Below are 10,616 nucleotides of genomic sequence, written 5' to 3' on the forward strand. Positions count from 1 at the left end.
CCCTACACACCATGTCTTCCTCCCTTCCTCCCCACATACCACCTCTTCTTCCCTCCCTCCCCACACACCTCCTGTTCCTCCCTCTCTCCCCACACACCACCTCTTCCTCCCTCCCTCCCCACACACCTCCTCTTCCTCCCTCCCTCCCCACACACCTCCTCTTCCTCCCTCCCTCTCTCTTCACACATCACCTCTTCCTTCCTCCCTCCCTCCCCACACACCACCTCTTCCTCCCTCCCTCCCTCCCTCCCCACCATCAGAGAACACGGAGTCACTCAGATCAGTTTGCAACACATTCATTTTATTGTCATCAGCAGGGGAAGCACCCTGCTGGTGAGATCTCTGAGGTCTGGCACCTGGGCCTGAACTTAGTTGCTGCTCGGGGATATAGGGGAGTACTCGGCCGTCCACACACCCGGTAGTTCTTCCAGCTCGGTCTCTTGACTCAGTGGGTCGTGCTGGGTCCCCTCGCTCACTGGCTCCTCCGGTGGCAGCTCGTGCTGAGGGAGCTCCTGGCTGGGCTGGTCACGGGGGCCGGGTGCCGCTGCTCCGCTCCCCGCCTCAGGTGCCGTCACAGCCGCCATCTTTTTCGCAGCCCTTTTCTTCCCGCGTCTCCCTCTATGAGCGGCTTTTCCCTTCTCGGCCAGCTCTGGAAGGACAACAGGGAGATCACAGAAGGGCTCTGGTTTAGGGACGAGGATGGAGGAGGCCGGGAACAGGGACGTGTCCTCAGAAGCGGTGTGGGCCGGGTTGGGGGGTTGTGCCAGGTGAGGACAGGAGAGGATTCTTGTGAGGAAGGAGGCGAGGGGAAGACGAGGAGGAGCTTGGTGGGTCACTCACCTTCTTCTTCGGGCCACTGGGGCTCGGCTGAGAGGACTTCCTGTTTCGTGTCTCCTTGGCCTCGGCGGGAGGTCCCGAGGCTCCCGGCTTTGGACTCACCTTCCGCAGCTCAAAGTCTCCCAACAGTCAACGGCAGGCTGCCTGGTCTTCCTATATATACTCCTCCCGCGATCCCAGGACAATGAGGCGACCACGTCCCTGAGCTGTGATTGGTCAACACTCCACTACCCAGCCAATGGTAGCCCTGGGCGGGAAGGAAGGCCTTACACGTCACAAAGCACCATCAGGACATGGCGGAGGAAGTCGTGGGGGGGTGACAGCTGATGAGGAAGGCAGGGTGCTCTGGTTGGAGAAAGGGAGATTTGGGTTAGCACCCCTAAAAATATTCCCAAACTGACATAGCACCCCTCCTAAACTCCCCATGCTCAATTTTGGGAGATCACGTGGCAAGGGAGGATATTTCCGTCACATGTTTCCCCCGGAATCCCCATTCAGTGGTACATTCTGTTCCTCCACCCCTACCATCACTACCCGGTTTCTGTATGACCTACCTAAAATCCCTGCATGCTAACTGGGATGGATGGAGGGCTATACGAAGACGTCAATCATCCGTCTCTCCTACAAATTCCTCTGCTACACCTTGAGGATCATTCACTTCTTGGATGCCATGAAACAACTTTTCCGTCTCACATACTTTTCCCAGCATCCACATAGTGCCGCACAATTTTTCATTTTCATGGTTTAAAGCACTGGCTTCCAGAGGTCAAGATCAGCAAACACACTGGCTCAGCTGGGTATCTATATCAGGCTGGGTTCCTCAGAGAAGGAGAAACTAAACAGGATATTGGGTGTGTGTATGTGTGTGTGATATTATATATCATAAATATATATTTACTATCACGTAGTATTTATTTATGAATAATATTATATATATGATACAGTTTATTCTAAGCAATTGGCTCACACATTCACACATTGTGGGGGTCTAGGCAGCTGAAATATATAGGGCAAGTGGGCAGGCTGGAAACTAAAAGTTTCTGCACAGCCAACAATCAACCCAATGAAAAGGCAGGCTATGGTTTGGGAGAAGCTAAATAAGAAAAAAGGTAGCTGCTTATGATTGAGGAGGTGTCATTCATATCAAAGTCATTGAAGATGTGCATTACAATAGCAAAAATACAGTAACTTCCCAGCAAATGGCAATAAGCCTCTTGAGGAAATGAAGTCATTTTTTGAATTAATGCAAGGATACCATTCAGAGTCAGGGTGACACTGATCCTGCTCTGCTTTTTGTGAGGCTATCTTCCCCATTGGTCTGTAGCACAAAAGACTATTCTATTGCATTAATTTTTGTAATTTAATGAAATCTCCATTTTTAACCTTGTTTATTGACTCATTTACTTATTACTGCTTTCTCACCCAGTACAACAAATATTCCATGAAGTCATGAACCTGCTTTATGTGTTCACACCTACACATCAAGTATCTAGTACAAATTCTGCCTGGCACAAAGCAAATTCTCAATAAATATTTATGGAATAGACCAGAAAGCAATGATTAAATACCTTCTTTCTGATTCTTGTAATCCATAGAAATATTTTGCAAATCACTGATATTTTAAAATGTAAATTAAAACTACATTGGTACCCTCTCAATCTTCCTAGTTATCGTCAATAATTTAATGGCACTCTTTAAGATGATATGGAGGCCAATGAGTGAATTGTAGCAACTAAGCAAATATGATAGATCAATATAGAACATAAATTGTAGAAATATCTTTAAAATGGTTTAAAATATTTTAAATTTAAATAATTAAATTTAAATGTAAATGTAAATTAATTTTAAATGTAAACATTTAAAATGTTTACAATATTTTAAATTTTATATTTAAATATTTTTAAATCATTTAAAATGTTTAAAATATTTCAAATTTATATATTTTTAAAACATTTAAAATATTTAAAATGTTGACTGCAAATTCTAACTCAATATGCATTCTTTTTTTCACAGTAAGTTAATTATATTTCACTGACAGTGAAGACATTGTCAAACACAATTAAAAATACAAGATATTGTATATTATTGTATGTAAAATAACAACAACAAATAAAAATAAAATAAACTGCACTTTTTCATGCTATTAGTCTGGGATACTAAATGTTCAAGGACAAATTTAGCCAAATGATTTTATGTTTATTTTTGCAACATGATGGTGACCTACATTAGATATAAAGTTTTTGCACACTTACAGGTACATTTTCTTTATCTGAATGTCCACAATGTGGCTAAAAAATAAGAATACTTTTTGGTTTATATAACCAGTTGATTAAAAAATTTCATCATGAAGTTACTATCACCATTTTAGTGGCTTTATAAAGACGAAATACTTAAACTAATGGGTTTTTAGCCATAGCACTCTTATGTCAGGTAATTAAACACAATGTAAATAGAAAGAAAATCATGCTTTTGAGTAGAAATTATTTCTGTGAGATATTCTGTAGCCATAAAGTTTAAAAAAATGTATCTAAGACAGTTAAGAGGAGAAAGAAAAGGATATTATTTCAAATACAGTACTAATTATTTTTAGATGCCATATTTTTTGTAAAGTCTTTTAAACACAAGTTTAGAATTTCAGTGTCTGTGTTGTTCTAAGTTTGCATTAGAATGTTTTCAAACTGCAGATTGTGATCCATTTGTGACTGTGAAAATATCTAAGTGTACCATGAGAATTTTAACACATAAAATGGAATAAAAACCTCAAAAATATTACACATAATATAAGTAAATATGTGCATATATGTATTGGATTACCTTATTAAAAAGGTTATATTCAAGAAAGATTGGAAGTCACTGAAAAAAATGTACCAAACATTAGAATACATAGGTGGCTATAACATGCAACCAAAAACATAGTATAAAACCCCAAACCAATGCAAATCCATTATGTATTCAGTTCTTAGTGTGTGAGGAGGGCTTTACAAAGACTGTCAGCTACAAACAACTTCATGGTGAAATATAAGGAATGATAATGTGATAAGCCATTTGATCTCCTTCAGCTCCTCCTCTCAGTTTCTGAGTGTTAAGGATGTTGTATTTGAAGGCAGACACTCCTACTCTTTTACTACACATGAATTCTAGTTAAGCACCTGGTTCCTAGTTGGGAGAAAAATGATGACAATCTCTCCTGTTTTAAAGACACATGTCAAAGCTACGTATCTGTGAATGACAACCTAATCAAAGCCCCTTCTGTTTCCTAACTTTTTAATGCTTACTTTAGGAGGAAAGATCTCAGTACTCTAAAACATGCTGACCTACACCGAGATATTTTAACGTTAAGAAATGAATAGAAATATAATTGTAAATCCTCGTGGGCTTTTCCAACAGTTGTTAAGCAGGTATTTATATGCAGTTCATCTTTGAAAATATGGGGTTAGTTGGGGTGGGCTGACTTCCCTGTCCACCACTCCTGTGGTCACAAATTCACATATAACTTTTGACTTCCCCAGAACATAACTACTAAGAGCCTACTGTTGACTGGAAGACGTACGAATAACAATAAAACAGTCCATTAGGACATACTTCGTATGTTATATAAATTATACACTGTATTCTCACAATCAAGTAAGCTACAGAAAAGAAAATACTATTAAGAAAATCATAAAGAAGATAAAATATATTCACTGTTTACTTAGTGAAAGTGGATCATCATAAGGGTTTTTGTCCTCATCTTCACCTTGACTGGGCTGAGGAGGTGGAGGAAGAAGAGGGTTGGTCTTGCTGTCTCAGGGGTGGCAGAGGCAGAAGACACAGAGGAAGTGTAAGGGGAGGCAGGAGAGTCAGGCACACGTGTTGTACTTTTACTAAATAAATCCATATGGACCCTCATAGTTCAAACCCATTTTGTTCAAGGGTCAAGTGTACATTGACTCTAAGTAGGGTCCTTTAGCAGCAAGTAATAGACCCTGGCTGTGTTAAGTTATACAGAGCAGGTACTGGAAGGATATGATATGAACAGTTCCTACTATTGGCAGCTGGTAGGAGAACAGGCTTCTAAAACTCAGCTATTTGGCAACAGGTTGGCCATCCTAGGTTACTGTGGCTGCCACTGTTTCTAAGGTGACATTGACTTTCCTCATTCTCTGTCCCATGGTGGCTTCCTTTTCAGGCACAGGTCAGGTGATCAGAGTCCATTTTCCAGTGGCATGACACACACCTTAGGTCCTCAGGGATGTGTTCCCTTGCTTGTGCCATATAAGGTTGCAATGGTTTCCCTAATTATTCCACTAGTGCTGGAATAATCACCATGATTATAAGGCCTCCCTAACCATGTGAAACCATGAGCTTATTAAACCTCTTTCTTTTTTAAATTTCCCAGTCTCAGGCATGTCTTTTTCAGCAGTATTGAAATGGACTAATATACAAGCATTTGTTCCTCCAGTCCTGATCAAAGTTGTTTAACTATGGGTTGCCTATTTCTCAAATTCTTCCTCTCCTATCCTGTGGCACAGGTCAGCCTGAGAGACTGGTTCCTTCAGTTCTAGAGCTACAGGGACACAGCTAAGTCATGGAAACACCCATGCTTCATGTTAAGATCATGCCACATATTCTCCATGGCACCTGATGTGGCCCTCCATTTTCCATGTTCCTCAATTTACCCAAAGAGACTATCCTCCTCATTTTTTCAAGGACATTGACTATTCACCAAAATTGTTCCTTATCACTTTCTTAATGACATTGTCTAATTCCAATAAAGTGTCTCATTTCCTTGCACTAAGTAATAATTCAAATATTAAAAATAAACACTAATACTACAGAGTAATAATAAAATCAAAAGTCTTGATAGATTTTCTAAAACGAATTTGATTAGAAACTTCCAACAATAACTGTCTGAAACCTGTTTTGCATTATAAACTTTCCAGCATTTTATTCAAAGCAATTTTCTTTAATTAAAAACTTAACAGTGTCATCAAAACCACATTGATACAAAGATTCAATTTTCCTCTTACTTGGGGGGACAAAATGGCTTGTTTGAGTCTCACCAGGTTTGCCAGGGACAACCAGAATAAAAAGACTGAAATTTAAGCTGTAGGATATTGCCGTACAGGTAAATATACACTATTTTTATAATCTAGGTTTTCTTATCACAGATACTACAATTAGCAATAACATGAAAATCAGTAGGAAAAATTTAAACCTCAGAAGTTGCCTCCACCTATATACTAGATTAGGGTTTCTCAGCATTGGTACTGCTGACAGTTGGGGCCATGACTTCTTAGTTTTTGGGGGCAGTCCAGTGCATCCCAAGACATTTAAAATCATTCCTGGCCTCTACCCACCAGATGCCAGCAGCACCACTGAGACATGATAACCAGAAATGTCTGGGTATAATATCTTCCCATATGGATAACTACTAGACTAGATTAAGTGAATCTGTATTTTTATGTCAATTATTCATTTGGATACTTAAGTTTTTCTCCACTATTTTAATATATTTCATTACCTCCATCTTTCTAAGCAAATAAGTGATTTAACTTAAAATTGCTCTGATCCAGGTGTGGTGGCTGAGGCCTATAGTCCCAGCACTTTGAGAGCCTGACGAGGGAGGATCACTTGAGACCAGGAGTTTGACACCAGCCTGGACAACATTGAGAAACCCCATTTGTAGCAAAAATACAAAAAACTAGCCAGATGTGGTGGTATGTGCCTGTAATCCCAGCTAGTAGGAAGGCTGAGACAGGAGAATCGTTTGAACCTGGGAAGTGGAGGTTGCAGTGAGCCAAGATTGAGCCACTGTACTCCAGCCTGGGCAACAGAGTGAGACTCTACCTGAAAAAAAAATATATATATATATATATTTTGCATATTGTCATTATTTTTAAAAGAATATAAAGATTACGACATATGTGTTATGTGTGTTATATTACACATACTATTCATATGTGTATATGCATGCATATATATATATATATTTGTATATATGTGTGTTTATATATGTACCCATAGGGATATACATAAAATATAGCTGGTTATATAAAGGTATAATCTTAAAGATGGTGTTTTGCAAAAAATAGACCCCAAAATATCTGATTCTGTTTCAGAACTTTCTTTTTTTTTTTTCTGATTGCTTTAGGTATAAATATCAAATTCTGGAATACGATAATAACCAAAAGGAAAAAGACAGTTTCCAAAATTATTTCATATTGTCAACAGAAGCTGTCATCAATGATGTAAAGATTCATGTAGGTTTCATCAGGAAATATTAAAAGATATACAACCTTAAGTAACAGCTCTTCTGATTTATTAAACTTAATAAAAACAAGGGCAATCTGGCTCATTAAACTGAAAAGTGTTCTAATTTACTCTGGAGTTAATGATTGCAGTTTCAAAGAATCAAAAACCCTTTTTCTAAATTCTGTTCAATCTTGTTAGCTTGTTCTGATTAGAAAAATAACTAGGAAAATGTACAGCAGTTTATTAAATGACCTGATTAAATTTTAATGATACCAGCTCCTTCACAATCCTTGATGCCCACTGCTCAGATATGAACCTGTGATACCTCTTACTCCTGATTTATGCTCTCATGAGCTGAATCACTCAGGACAACTACACATTTATTCAGGCATGCAGATTCCAGCAAAGTTTCTGGAAACAACCATCAAAACAACAAATATTCTTCAACCTTCAAATTAAAAGTGGAAGTATTTTATATCTTGTGTTCTACTGATAATTTAAAGTCTTGCACAGTAAATAATTCTGTCCATGAATTATCTGGCTGTTCACAACATATGGCTGTGAGTCATTCCCAACTCCTTGCTTCATCGACAGCATTCCACATGCTGGTAGCTACTGCCATGAGCGTCTGCAACTCCAGAACTGTCCTAAAGAAAAGTAACTACCAGTCTACCCTGTTAGAGTTTTCCTGTGTGTTTGTCAGTTTTCATCACGTAGCACCATCATCCTCAAAGAAAAAAGGAAGACAAGTACATAAAAATTCCAGGGCAAGATGGTTTCAAAATCATACTCATTAGATGCCGTACAGTGACCACCTCTCAGCCCCACTGCTAGATCTACCGTTCTTTTCTTTAATCTTTGACCATATTCTCTATGTGCTCCACATTCAAGTCAATGCTTGAGTCCTAAGACACAGAAATAAGCAACAGTTCAACAAAAAGCTCATGCCCAATTGTGGGGTTGACATCTGTGATTGTTCTCTGAAAGTATAGTTTTGAAAACTAAAATTAATGGAATCAATTCTAAAGAGATAAGTCCACATGTTACACCTAAACAGGCTAAACATCTGGCAGTACTTGTTAAACTTTGCTTTATATATTGATATGTTAGGAGTACCTCTTGAGAACATGTTTTGTGAATTCAAGCAACTGCTATTATATAATGTAAGTGAACAACTTAAAAAACAGGACCTGATGGGTTAACCTCTACTGGAAGGGCCAGTTTATTCATTTTTCAAACTTTCCCTGAGTGTTCAGTGTTTGTCTGGATGTGTGACAGATGCTGGGATTTATGTTTCTGATAGAACTTCAATGAAGTGCTCCATTTTCTTAAGGTATATTTTGCTCAAAAAAACAAGTAAATAAAAAATACTTTGCTGGAAGAATGAATAAGACGTTGCTATCTATAATTATAAATAGGATGCCACAGGGCCTAATAATTTAAAAGTGATTTCGCATGTATAATTTAATATGCTCTTTACAAGAACCCTATAAGGCAGAAAGGTCTTGCTGGTATATTCAGTTCCCTCATGTTACAGAAGAGGAAACTGAGGCTTGCAGGTTTCCTTGCTATAGGGAGGTAAACTATGGCCCACCATCTGCTTCTGTAAATAAAGTTTTACTGGCACATGGCCAGGACCTTTTGTTGAGATATTGCCTGCTGCTGCTTCCCTCTGCAATAGTGCAGCTGAGTAGGTGTGCTGACAGAGACAATGCTGAAATTACTTACTATCTGATACTTTACAGAGAATAAAATATCTACTGCTATAGAATATACAAGAAAAAGGGATAGAGTTGTCTTTTCACTTCAAGTTTTTTTCTCACACACTGTAAAATTCAGGGATGTTCTATGGGGCAAGGCAAATTAGCAATGATTTCTCAGGGGTGAGAGAGAAGTAAATGTGATTTGAACAATAATTTCATATTTGCAAACATATCTCCCTTGTTTTCATGAGATAGCCTACAGGTAGCCACACCCAACAATGGTCTTGATTAACAATTCCTAAAATAGAAGAGAAAGAGACAAAGAGACACCCATCTCCTTGGACAAAGGTGAGAATCTCCCACTTATGGTGGGGAGAAGAGACAGATGAGATATTTAAATCAAAGAAAGACAAGCAAAAATACAATCTACAAGAGAGATTGAGAAACCTGACATACTAACCTCTACTAAGTATTGATTCTTGGTGCATTGCTTCTTAGTTTTTGCAGGAGGATGATTAAAAATGATGACTCCAAATATCTAATTTTGAGAAGACTCTAAAGGGTTATTTAGCATTTGATCACCTATAAACACCATATAGAAAACAGTCCCTGGAAGACTAACATGTTTCAAAAATTCAACAGACAATGCAAAAAAAGTTTAAAAAGTCACTGAAGAATAAGACTGTCTATTTCATAATAACTAGAAATTGATACTCAGGTTTCCATCAAGCCAAATCTACCTGGTGGCAGGCCAGCTACCACTGTTTGCTATGACAGTGACAGAGCTGCATTTCCATGTAAAAAGTCTAAGCCATGAGGAAACAGGAGCCTAAGGACCACAATATCAACCTCATATAAAAGCAGTTACATGGAGTATTCCACAATTCTCTTTCCCACACAAGTGTCAATAATGAAAGGATAAATGACCCATAATGCCAAATCCGCATGGACTAGGGTAATATCATGGTGCATTTTCATGTTCCTGTAATAGTATACACTTAATCTTAGCCAAAAGGCCAAGAAACGATCTTGTAATACTACAGAGTCAAAATATTACTTGAATTCCAACTCAGATGAAAGGAAACAATGCGAAATCCTACAGCTTTTCTTCTGATCTGCATCTGTCAGTTCTGGAGATGATTCTATTCTGGTACTTTAGTCACCTGCCAATGCTAATTCTATCTCTTAAAACAAATGAGTTAATAACTCCTCTTGAAAATTCTCATTTTTATTCCAAATTGACAAGAATCCGTGAAAACACAGCCTAAATGTGTAAACATTCCTGGGGCTTATTCTACCTTTGGAAAGAGTTCATATTTAGTAAAGAAAAATTATTAGTGAAAAATCTAGGACTAAACTTCAATTTATTTCCATTTATTCACTGATATATTTATTAATAAGTTTGTACTGATAAGGTACTAAAATAGTCATAAGATGAAGTCACAGAAAACTACAGAAACTTTTAAAATAATATTTTTTAAAAAGCAGTTTTCTTTTTTTTGGTGGGGTTTCCCTCTGTTGCCCAGGCCAGAGTGTAGTGGTGTAATCATAGCTCACTGCAACCTCAACCTCCCCAAACTCAGGTAATCCTCCCACCTCAGCTTCCCAAGCAGCTGGAACTACAGGTACATGCCACCATGCTCGCCTAATTTTTGTATTTTTTTGTAGAAATGGGTTTTTGCCATATTGCCCAGATTACAAAAAATTTTAAAAAAGAAACAATTTTCAAAGACATCATGTCATTTTAAAGTACTGGTAGAGGGTTTCAAAAGGACTCATACTGGTATTTGCCATTGTTGAAGTTAATCTTAAGTCTTATTAAGGTATGATGCTTCTAAGTGA

General features: G+C 38.2%; 1 pseudogene across 1 annotated transcript; it reads right to left on the reverse strand.

The window, feature by feature from the left end:
• Positions 1–280: 280 nt before the first annotated feature.
• Positions 281–1,064, reverse strand: LOC134102854 (variable charge Y-linked pseudogene; annotated as a pseudogene). Its single transcript, NR_190195.1, has 2 exons — positions 841–1,064; positions 281–649 (listed from the first exon to the last, which is right to left on the reverse strand). The product of NR_190195.1 is annotated as a variable charge Y-linked pseudogene (transcript).
• Between the last annotated feature and the right edge of the window lie 9,552 nt (positions 1,065–10,616).

The sequence above is a fragment of the Pongo abelii genome, chromosome Y (genome assembly GCF_028885655.2).
Source record: "Pongo abelii isolate AG06213 chromosome Y, NHGRI_mPonAbe1-v2.0_pri, whole genome shotgun sequence".
Classification (NCBI taxonomy): Eukaryota; Metazoa; Chordata; class Mammalia; order Primates; family Hominidae; genus Pongo; species Pongo abelii.